Raw genomic sequence first — 11,919 nt, 5'->3', positions numbered from 1 at the left:
GGTATTTATTTTGTTTTCGTATCAAATCTATATATCTCCTTCGCGTTCCTCTCCGTTCAAGGACAAACAGTTGTTTAATTGGTATCTGATGTAATGACCCATTTGGTTGTTACAGACTTTCATTTTGTTTTTCCATAAATAACCCTTTCCCAGGCTCACACTAATAGTTTCTACGAGTAGGATTCCGAGTAAGGGTGGCCTATATCTGAGTTGGAGGAAATTTAAATCACTGTTGAAATTCCTAGTCCAGTTCTTCCGCCCTTATGATCAACGGGCTGCGTCGGCGAGCCTGCCTTAGGATTGACCCTGATTTCACCCAATTCTCTTGTTTGCTGGTTGGGGAGCAGTTCTTGAGGGTTATTTCATAGCCAATGAAGAGGGTAATAGCTAACCTTGTCCCTCCTCTTCCTTTATATTTGAAATCATTTTAGGAATTCTAAGGGATTTGGGAGAAACTCTTGCGATTAGCAAAACCCTAGGAGTGAAAATGATGTTCTTTTACTAAAACCTTGTTGGTTAAGGAGTAATAGTGGATTATTAGCTTGAGAAAACTACTTTCTAACTCCAAATTCTATTTTGGAATTGATTTCTAAATTGGTTAAGGGAGGGTTCTTCTTGAAGTTGGGGGTTTTTGAAACAAAAGAAATTGATGGCTTAGTTGGGATAAATGACTATAAATTTAAGTTAGTACTTATTGGAGAATCTAGCAAACTTGTTTAAAATATAAATTTTCGATTTACCCTTATGGGCCCAGGGCCGTTTCTTAGGAATTTTTGGAATCCTTTTAGGATTGTAAAAAAATCTACCTTCTTAACGCGTTCTTACTTAATTTATTTGCCTTCCTAGACCCCTCCCGTCTCGGCATGTTCCGGAAATGGAAGGTGAAGTTCAAATTGAGGTTCGTGGCACCGATTCGGCTTTGAGGTAGGTTATGGCTTACTTTAGTTAGACTTTGATTAGTGAAATGTATGTATGCATAGAATTGATGGGAGAAAGTAAAAATTAGGTCTTTGGACATGACGTTGGGATGGATATACTCTTAGGTTGATATGACTTCTGATTATGTGGGCTTGTCACCGTTATTTTATGCATTGTGACATGTGGTGTAATTGTTGATGTGATTGGGTGATGTGAGGTAATAGATTCACTATGATGATTGAACTTTATGTTGTTTCCATTTTCCAGGGTTGTTATGATTTATGCTAGTTTTGTTATGGCTTATGGTGCTTTGTGATTTCCATAGCATACTCATTGGCTTGATTTCATTGATATCTCATTCTTGCATTCATACATTCATGCATGATGGAAATATTGTGGAAAACAGCGTGATGAAAGAGTTATGGAACAATTGATAGAGACTTTGGAAACATATGATAGAAAGTGAAATATGAAAGTCATCTCTGGGCTTTGTACGAAGTGACTAGTTTTATGAAAATCATCTCTAGGCTTTGTGCGGAATGACTAGTACATGGACACCATGGGTCCCCCGTGGGTCATGACTTCCGTGACGTCAAGATTTCACTTTGGAGCATGTGCGTGTAGGTTGTGTTATTAGTCATTGCATTACATTGAGATCCATCTCATTGTATTGCATTTATCATCATCTCATTTTACATCTATTGATTGGATTGTGGTTGTACTTATGTTGTGGCTATTCTGAAGAATAGTGAAAGACTTCGGTGGCTTGTGTTTAGGTGCTACTCCATAGCATATGACTTGGCTATTAATTATTTCTGATTTGTGTGTGGATGTTTGTGCCTGTCAGCTTATCTTGTCTGATTATGTGTTTTATATGTGTGAGCTAATCTTGTCGGCCTATGATGCTTACCAATACGTGTTGTACAGATACTACACTTGCTACATCCTATCTGGGGTGTAGAATTGTTATAGGTCATGTTTGAGATTTCATTAGCATCCAAAGATCTCGCGGTGTCCATTTTAAAGCTTCTATAAACGTTCATTCAAAAACAGAGGTTGTACTTAGGTTGTATTTTACTTCATTCTGAGTTATAAATCTTAGAAGCACTTGTACAAGTCTAGACTCGATTTTGGGAAACGGTTAATTAATAAAGTATTTCTTGTTATTTTATTCTCCTAAAATGATGTTTGGAAAATGGCTAGCTAATTATTCTTCTTATTTGGTGTAACTAAGAAATTATTTTAGGAAGGGTTTGCCTAACAGGTGGGTTTGGGTAGGTGCTCATATGATCCGTGTTTTGGGTCAGGAAACCTTGTCACATATATCTTCAATGTATGATATGATTAGATCAATGAATAGAACACCTGAAAAAGGCAGGAAGGGGAGAGAAGATGGGGAGAGGATGACTCAGTCAACAGTCCAGTTCAATGTAAAAGTAGAACAAGGATGACAACATGTTTTATACAAAAGAGTCATCGAATACAGTGGAGGAGTGACTTAGACTCAGAAGACAATGTTCATAAGGAAGAAATTGTTCAACAGAAGAGTTTGCAGACAAAGCATATGAATTAGGTTAACAAAAGATGAATCAAGTTAACAAAAGAACCAGGTCTGCAACACATGTTCCATCACAGAGCATGTGCAAAATCAGAAGTCAAAGAGTGAGTCAGGGTTGAACAACTGATTTATTCCAGCAATGAATAAATGCATGTGACGAAGATAAACACGGCGCAACACAGATCAATAAAACAGGTCTGTCAACATGTTCCATCATCCATACCAGAAGCAGACTCAAAAAGAAGTCAGAGGTATGAATGAGAAAGGGATGACGAAATAGGTTTGTGAACATGCTTTATCTAAGATAGTGCAGAGATCTAGAGATAGACGAACCAGGTGGATGAAACAGGTTCATGAACATGTTCCAGGGCAAGTCCTACAGCAACTAGGATTTGCAGAATTATGAAAAGACTTGGCGGTCAAGTATGAAAGATTCCTTGCCATATTTGTAGGGATTTGTAAGCCTTTTACAAGGAAAAGAAGCCGACTCAACAAGGCAAGAATCCAAGCATGACACAAACCCTACATACGTGTCATTGACTTACTAGAAAAGGGTTTTGTGTTTAACCGACCTGTGGAGCTTCAATGTTATAAATACCCAGGTCTTTCCAAGAAGAAGTTTGCGCCCCCACAAAGAGAGAATTCAGAATATTGAGCGAAAAAGTAATATCCAAGAATATTCAAAAATCCGGCTGTCATCCCTAGTGCAAGAAGAAGGATTGAAGGAACTGTTTACCGTATAATGTTCTCCAGTTCACAAGTCTAGATATTTTGTATTAGGTTTGGTTTATTGAGTTGTATCTTTATTAGCTTTATTAGAAGCGTTGCGGTTAGATAGAAAACGTTGTATATTCAACTTTAAGTTGGAGGCCAACTTGAATGTTTCTTGCTAGTCAGAGTGTGATTAGTGAGATAGGGATTAGAGTGTAGTTCCTACGTTACAGGTCTATAACTTGATTATGCAGTTAGCTCGTCGTTGTAGTGGAGTTACTAGGGAAATCCTACAGGTCTGTAGGTCATGCTTTTTATCACCTTTTGAGCTGGGTGGTTTTCATATAAAGTTACTGTGTCCTTTACCTTCTTGTTTGTTTTTATGTAGCAAACACACTTATAAAACAGGTTAGGTAACGTGTTCTATCTGAGAAGTAGGTATACCTAGGGACAAACACTCAGGTCGTGCAAAGCTAACACATATATAGATGGTAGTTATTAACGGAGAAAGCATGATAGGCCTTCGGTTACAGTGTGGAGATGAATTCCAATTAGGTTGGTATCGCTAGCTGTTTCGTGGGCTTGTTGCCATGTTTGTTATATATGTGGAATTTGACTGCTTCATCTCTATCTCTTGATATCTCATTAATAATTTAGAAAGGAAGTCAAAGCAAATGAATCATTTTGTGATGTGTATTTCATGGCAAATTACTATTAATCCCACGATATGTGGTGTTGTTGAGGTTGATTTCATACATGGCATGCATTTAATATTGCATAATGTGATCTGATATGATTGTGATAGAAATGATGATAAGTGAGAGAGTGTAGCCTTCGAGGTCATTGCCGAAGAGCGTAAAAGAGAGATGAGAGCTCGTGATTCGAGGTCATTTACGGGAGCGAGAGAGTGCTCGTATCCGAGGTTATTTGTTGAAACAAGGATACATAGACTTTGTGGGCCCCCCATAGGTCATGGCTATGAGGGATTGCCTTTAGCATGCGTGTACGGGTTTGGAAAGTTGGCCAGTGCATTGCATTGCATCTACATTGTTTCATCCATTTTTTATTGTGTACTTGGCATCTTATACACCTCATCTGATCTCATACTTGAACATGTTTATTGACTGTACTTGACTGCTTATCTGCTCTATCTATTAATTTTTGTCCATTTATATATGTGAACTAATTGTTGTCTGTCTATGATACCTACGACTACGTGTGTTTGTACTCATACTACTCCTGTTGCATTTTTTCTTGAGTGCAAAGTCGTTACTAGTTCTACTTCCCGACCTCACGAGTGATCCCGAGGGGACTTGCCCTAGATTCCAGGGTGAGCTACTTACTAGATCTGCAGCCCGGAGACTCCTCTTTTATATATCTGTCTTCTCATACTCTTGAGACAATATTTCTAGTATTTAGACTTGTATTTTCATTCAGTCTATGTATTTTTTATTAGTAGCTTTTGTACGAGTTCAGATCAGGTTTTGGGGTTATTATGTAATAGTACTTCCGCATTGATTTTTATTTATACATATTAATACTGTTAGTATAACATCTGTTTACTTCCGCGTTGACGAATGTTAACTAGGATGAGATAGTTTTAAGGGAAGGGTACGCCCACCAGGGGGGATAGTGTGGGTTCCCGTACGACCCCATGATTTTAGGTCATGACACGAATATACTGGCCCAGGAACCGCTGCCATCATTGAACAATGTTTATTTAAAGCTGGTGCAAAAAGAGTGTGTGAGAGGAATCACACGAAAAACGGAGACCGGAGTGAAACCATGGCTTTCACCATACAAGGGATAAACCCTTACCGTGACCAAGGTGAACAGAAAAACAATGGTGCATTATGCACACATTGCAAGAGATAGGAACAATTTGCGGATGGAAGTTTTTGACTCATTGGTTATCCGGATTGGTGGACGGATAATAAAAAAGGAGACAAAAAATTGGAGGCAGAGGACAAGGACAACAACAACAACAGAGGGGTAGACCGGGATCTGATCGTGGAAGAGAAAACTACCAGGGTAGCGCCATCATTTCCAAAGAATGAACTCAGGCGGAGACAGGACAAGGGAACATAGGCCTGACAGGAACTCACAATTGAGTGATGAGATCCTGAAGACTCTGATTCACGTGTTTAATTTCTAAACAATAAACCCGCATGGCAAGATGGATGGTAAGACCAAAAACTCATCTTGGATTATTGACTCCGGAGCTACCAACCATGTGATAGGTAATTTGAAGGAACTGAATGATCAGCAGGACATTCTTAAGTTTTCGGTTGGGCTTCCGGATAGAAGAAGCTGGATGGCCAGGATAAAGGAACAACCAGGATAAATAATAGGATATGGTTTCTGGATGTCCTTTACGTTCCAGATTTAACATGCCATTTAATTTTGTGTCACAATTTGTTGATCATTTAGATTGTCATATTAGATTTAACAAAACATGTGTGCTATAGAGGACCCCACCACGAGGAAGCTACTTAGAATAGGTGAGCGTTGAGGTGGATTTTACTATTTGCGGAATGTGCCGCGGATGCGAGCTATGAAAGTGGATGCAGTCGAGTGGTTCGATCTTTGGCACAAAAGATTAGGTCATCCTTCAGTGCAAGTAAAAAAGTCCATTACAACATTAGGCCTAAAACAAAGTAGTATTAGATTAGATAAAGAATGAGATGTATGCCAAAGGGCAATGCAAACAAGAAGTGTTTTTCCTTTAAGTGATAATATAGCTTCGGATAATCTTGAAATAATTCATTGTGATTTATGGGGACCATATATAAATCCTTCTTCTTATGGTGCTTTGTAAATTTTTATTGGTGTGGATGATCATTCACGAGCCGTGTGGGTTTTTTTTTTAGTCGATAAGAAAGAAGTGTCCCAAACCTTGAAGAATTGACTTGATCGATAGGCAGTTTGGTAAGAGGGTGAAGATTGTTAGAAGTGATAATGGAACTGAGTTCACATGTTTAAAAACATACTTCTTCAAACATGGAATTATTTTCCAAACATCCTGTATAGGGACACCCTAGTAGAATGGAAGAGTCGAATAAAACACCGTCACATTCTTAATGTGGCACGAGCATTGTGATTTCATGGTCACCTTCCGATCAAATTCTGGGGATATTGTGTTTTGACAGCGGGGTATTTGAGCAATAGAACACCATCTTTGGTTTAGAATGGGAAACCCCCCTATGAAATTTTATATGGGGAGGCATCCCGGTATGATCATGTAAGGGTGATTAGGTCATTATGCTATGCACAAACAAAGGGAAGAATGAGGGATAAGTTTGAGAGTCGGAATCGTAGATGTATTTTCTTGGGATACCCCTACAGAAATAAGGGTTGAAGATTGTATAACTTATAGAATGATGAATATTTAATCTCAAGAGATGTGGACTTCTACGAGACTAAGTTCCCCTTTGCTGTAGGATCGGGTAACTTGGTCGACAACATAGAAGTAATCCCGGATGAAAAGGAGGGAGAAAGAAACCAACACAAATTCGAACAAGACCGGATTGACAATGTAGGAACGAACGAAACTCGGATAGACGGAGTGCGAACACCGAATACTGAACCTACGGATCAGCCAGAATTAGACTGGAGAGATGCCGGTCAAGATAGATAAAACATGGAGGAAGTACAGACCGTAGGTGTTCAGGCCAACGAAATGCCCCCCGAAGAACAATTGGGTCGGGGTAAATCTCAGAAGCATGAATCAATTCGGTTGCGTGACTATGTCACAGAAATATTTTGAAAATAAAGTCCATCAACGCGTCTGCCCGATCCTCAAAAACCATCAGGTGCGCTTTATCCTTTTGCTTACTATATATCTTGTGATAATTTTTCGTCTCCACACCAAAGCTTTCTTGCATCAATCACCATAGAAAACGAGCCAAAAACCTTCTTGGAGGAAATAAAAGGAACATTGGAGGAAAGTCGTGCAGCAAGAGGTCCAAGCATTAGAGGATAATGGAATGTGGATATTAGAAACATTGCCACCGAATAAGAAAGTACTCGAATATAGGTGGGTGTACAGTATCAAGTACAACTCTAACGGTACAATCAAGCAATATAAAGCTCAGTTAGTCATTTTCAAAAATAAACAGGAGGAAGAAATTGACTACAATGAATCATTTGCTCTAGTTTTTAAGGTAGTAACTGTTCAGACCTTCCTAGCAGTTGTGGCTGCGCAAAATTGGGAGTAGCATCAGATGAATATTCATAATGTCTTCCTAAATGTTGACCTTATAGAGGAAGTTTATATGAAATTGCCACTGGGATTTTGTGTTCCTAGTCTGGGGAAAGTATGTCGACTCTGAAAATCTTTGTATGGTTTTGACAAGCTCTATGGTGTTGGTTTGCGAAATTGTCAAGTGCTTTGATGAAATATTGGTCCAAACAGTCGTACTCGGGTTATTCTCTCTTGACGATGCACCAGGGAGGTATGAAACTTAACTTTTTAGTGTATGTGGATGACTTGATTATCTCTGGAAACTACCATAGTGCCATTGAACTAATTAAAGACTATCTCCGCGTATGTTTTCTGCATGAAAGATTTGGGCCGTCTGAAGTATTTTCTGGGAGTTGAAGTTGCAAGTGGACCAACCAAGTTATTTCTCTGTCAACGAAAATATGTATTGGATATAATCTCTCAGACCGGATTATATATTGAGAGCTAAACCAATCAGTACTCCTATGGAATAGAATCACAGTTTGGCATTGGTCGAAGGAGCCAATTTGGGAGATCTGAACCATACCGACATTTGGTCGAAAGGTTGATATACCTCAGTTGTGCGTTACTTGAAGAAGAACCTAGGATAAGACATTGTGATGAGGAAAGATTGTGATCTCCAGTTGTATGGGTGGTGTGATTCGTACTGGCCAGATGTTCGTTGACTCAAAAATTACTTATCAGTTGGTTTATCTCCCTCGTGAATTCACCCATATCATGGAATACTAAGAAGCAACACATTGTCTCTCGCTCGTCAGCAGAGGCAGAATACTGATCAATGACAAATATGGTATGTGAATTGAAATAATTTAAGGGAATTTTGCATAGTTTGGGCATTGAACATAAATCTCCGGTGAAAATGTACTGTGATAGTCAAGCGTCATTGTATATTGCACAAAATTTGGGGTTTCATGACAGACTAAACACATTGAAGTCGACTGTCACTATAACCGGGATACAATCTAGTCTTGTATAATACTTCCAGTGTCAACCAGTGAGCAATTGACCGATGTGTTTACAAAGGCATTGGGAAAATCGCAAAGATGAAAATTTACTTGGCAAGTCGCGCATTCGAAACCCTCATGCTCCAACTTGAAGGGGGTGAGGGTATTGAGACCTAGTTTGGTCACGTCGATGAGACAGTAAAACCCTACGTCAGTGGAATCCTATTCTAGTGTAATTGTAATAGTTTTAGTCTATTTATGGTGAAAGTGTAATTATGGTAATATGGGATGTGTAATCCTATTAGAATAGGGTTACCTTATTAGACTAGGGTAAGGAGGATGTTACTTGGATATAGGTAGGTCATTATAATGAATAAAAAGTAGAAAGAATTCTCCTATTATTCTTATCTCTCTACATTCTCGTCCCTGTCTCGATTTTAACATACATTATAGATTCTTTTCTATCTGCATTCATTAGGCTGTTACATTTCTATGCTTGTACAATATACTCTTTTTATTCTATTTATTTCTCAATTTTTATGTAAATGGGAAGCATTACTACAAGAAAAGTATCACAATTTGTATCATTCAGAGGGCCTTCTTTTATGGCCCTCGATCGGTTCTTGCAGCTGCGTATGAAGAGAATGATTTGTTCTATAAATCAAGAAAATGATTTAAGAATGATTTGTTCTATAAATCAAGAAAACTATTTAAAGGCTAACATGTTTTGGTCAAGTTGTAACTTTGTATTGACATTATTAAGCATAATACATAAAAGGCCCTAAAATTTGGCCTTAGCTGGCAAGTATGCCCTCCAACTTTGGGTGTGCACAAGTAGCTAGTGTAACAACCCATTTGGTTGTTTAGGCTATTTTGACCCTTGACCCCCGTTAACCCTTCTCATAGTTCCATTAGAGTGATTTTGACCCACGGTGATGGGTGGCATAGTTCCCGAGGTAGTCGAGTGAGTCTCGATGGGATTGGAGGAATTTAGAAGCCTTTTAGGTTGAATAGGTGAAACGAGTTGACCAATAGTTGACTTTTGGGTAAACAAGTCTTTTTGGGATTTTTCGCGGTTCCATTAGTTCCGGGGGTCGATTATAACTTGGTAGGGTATTTGGTTTGCTTCCCGAGGCACTCGGGGGGCGTTTTGGTCTTTGGGTTGGAAACTTGGTTTTGGGGGTTGACCGGGTCAAGATGACCTCGTTTGGGAATTTTGAGAGCGCGGATGCATTTGTAGCGTGTTTTTACAGTAGTTGCATGCTTGGTTTGTATCCGGAATGTCTCGAATGAGTGTCGGGTTTCGGCTTGAAGTTGGTGAGAAACCAAAATTTTCTGGTGTCCGCATACGCGGACTTGGGGTCGCATCTATGGGCCTACCTATGTGGGACTTGGTCAGCAGATGCCAGACAGTGAGTTGTCAAATGAGGCCATACCTGCGAACATTTCACCGCACATGCGAGGCCGCATCTACGGGAAAAGGGTCTGCATATGTGAGATTGCTGTATCAATAGCCTTAAATTTCTAAATTCGAACCGTTTCTTTCCATTCACTAAATTTGAGACTTAGAGGGTTTTTGAAGGGCGATTTTGGGAAGCCTTTTGAGGATTCTTCCAGTGGGTAAGTTTTCTACCTTATTATTTGTTTATGTTGCCATTAAAGTGGGGAAATTATGTTAGAAATACTTGCTTAAGTTGGGTGTTTTGGGGTGGTGAACCCTTGGATGATTTGAACCATCTTTACCTCTAAATCATGCTTTGTTGGGAAAATCCCTTGAATCAAATCATTTAATCATTGGAGTAACTAGTTGCTACGCTTGATTTCCTCTTTTACTAAAGAATTTGACTATGGAAAATAAGGGTTTTCTTATAAATTGGGGGTTTTGATGGAATAATGCATTTGATGCTAAATTGAGACTCGTTTATGATGAAAATTGGTATTTAGACTCCCTAGACTGGGGTAGCTTAATTTTTTTATGAATTTCCTATTTTACCCTTGTGCGTCGGGGTTCCCTTTTTAAGGGTCAATTTTTATTTCGAATGGTTTTATGGCGTTATGGGTATTATTAGCCTCGCAATCTAATAGAGAATAGTAATTTGTTAGTCTTTGATTGTTCGGAAGCTCTTCGACAGGGAAAGGATCTAGGGACTAGTCGTGACATTTGTTCGGCTTCGAGGTAGGTAACGGTTTACTTATATATAGACTTCGATTAGCGAATCGTGTATTTATAGTAGTGATTGACGGGAAAAGCATGATAGGCCTTTGGGCACGATGTGGAGTTGTATTCCGACTAGGTTAGTATTGTAAGCTGTTATGTGGGCTCGTCGCCATATCCCTGATTTCCATTTATTTGACGTGGGCTTGTCATCATATTTGGGCTTTCTATGTTTTTGATGTGACTCTCTTTATTTCTGGATATCTCACTAATCTCACTTATCTTATGAAATATGGAACGATTGATACTGATGAACCGGATTATGATTTGCATTCATGGAAATTTTTATGGCTTCTATGATTGTTATATTGATAAGGTTCAATTATGCATATCATATATTCCATATTTCATGTGTTATTTATTTGACATGATTGCTCTCAAAATGATGATACGTGAGAGAGTGGAGCCTCCAAGGTCTTTGCTGGAGAGCGTAAAAGAGAGAGAGTGCCCCTTATTCGAGGTTACATACTGGAGCAGGAGAGAGTTCTTGTGATTCGAGGTTACATACCGGAGCGAGCATGGTAAATGAACTTCACGAGTCCCCCTTGGGTCAGGACTATTGTGACATTGTCCCTAGCATGTGTGTACGGTACAGAGAAGTGGCCTAGGGGGCATTGCATGGCATATTATTACATTCATTCCATACCATCGCATGACAAATTTTTTATTGATTCGTGGTTGTTGATATACTGATTTGTTTTTTCTTGTGAGGGCTTGATTAATAACTTGACGGACTTGTGGATTAGAGGCTCCACCTAGGCTTATGATTTGAGTTTTTGAGATCCTTATGATGATCTTCCAGGTGAGATTTTCCTAATTATCATTGTTGTGTGTTTGTGTTGACTGCTTATCTGCTCTATATGTTAATTTCTGTCTATATATATGCATGTACTGGTCGTTGTCAGCCTATGATACCTACGAGTACATGTGTTTGCACTCATACTACACTTGTTGCACTTTTATTTGAGTGTAGAGTACGTCGCAGGTTCCAGTTCCTGTCCTCACGAGTGATCCCAAGGCTTGCTGATAGAGTTTCCAGGGTAAGCCATTTTCCAGATCCGCAGCGCAGAGGCTATTCTATATATGCCTATCCTTTCTTATTCCAGGATAGTATTATTAGACTATGATTATATTTCCTTTTCAGACTATGTATTTATTTAGTCGTGGTTCTTGTACTAGTTCAGACCAGATCGTGGGTTATTTATGTATTAATACTTCCGCATTGTTCATTTATATATATTGAAATAGTATTATTAGACTATGATTGTATTTCTTTTTCAGACTATGTATTTATTTAATAGTGGCTCTTGAACTAGTTCATACCAGATCG

Source organism: Lycium ferocissimum, chromosome 8 (genome assembly GCF_029784015.1).
Source record: "Lycium ferocissimum isolate CSIRO_LF1 chromosome 8, AGI_CSIRO_Lferr_CH_V1, whole genome shotgun sequence".
Taxonomy (NCBI): Eukaryota; Viridiplantae; Streptophyta; class Magnoliopsida; order Solanales; family Solanaceae; genus Lycium; species Lycium ferocissimum.
The sequence above is the reverse complement of the archived record's forward strand: the minus strand, read 5'-3'. Positions refer to the sequence as shown.